Source organism: Anoplopoma fimbria, unplaced genomic scaffold (genome assembly GCF_027596085.1).
Source record: "Anoplopoma fimbria isolate UVic2021 breed Golden Eagle Sablefish unplaced genomic scaffold, Afim_UVic_2022 Un_contig_257_pilon_pilon, whole genome shotgun sequence".
Taxonomy (NCBI): domain Eukaryota; kingdom Metazoa; phylum Chordata; class Actinopteri; order Perciformes; family Anoplopomatidae; genus Anoplopoma; species Anoplopoma fimbria.
The window spans coordinates 80-547 of record NW_026553011.1 but is presented as its reverse complement, the minus strand read 5'-3'; the positions used below and the strand labels follow the sequence as shown (position 1 = coordinate 547).

The following is a 468-nucleotide window of genomic DNA, read 5'->3' as shown; positions in this document are numbered from 1 at the left end:
CAACAGGCCACTAAGAATGCATTGGCTGGGAATCGAACCCAGGTCAACTGCTTGGAAGGCAGCTATGCTAGCCACTATACCACCAACGCACGAAAAGGGCATTCCATAATGACAAAAAATCAGGTGAAGGGAAAATTTAGTTAGTAAATGTCATTGAGTATTAACACGTCGGAACTTGATTACAGCAAACTTGGTCACTTGGGTTTCATGGTGTAAGGTCAGCACTCTGGGCTCTGAATCCAGTGATCCGAGTTCAAGTCTCAGTGAAACTTTGTCAATAAGGAGGTGCTTGGTGCAAAATTCTACAGAGCAGAATGAATATAACTGTCCTGTTGTTCCCATGCTACAGTAGAACTCAAAAGTGACGTGGAGATAAGTCAGTCATTGAAAGTCCTGTAGCCCAGATATGTCGTTGTCAATAGAGGTCAATCAAATGTCTGTTTCACAAGACACAACTTTGAACGTCCA

General features: G+C 42.9%; 1 non-coding gene across 1 annotated transcript; it reads right to left on the bottom strand.

The window, feature by feature from the left end:
* Positions 1-17: 17 nt before the first annotated feature.
* Positions 18-89, bottom strand: trnag-ucc (transfer RNA glycine (anticodon UCC)). Its single transcript has one exon. It is a non-coding gene; the product is annotated as a tRNA-Gly (tRNA).
* Between the last annotated feature and the right edge of the window lie 379 nt (positions 90-468).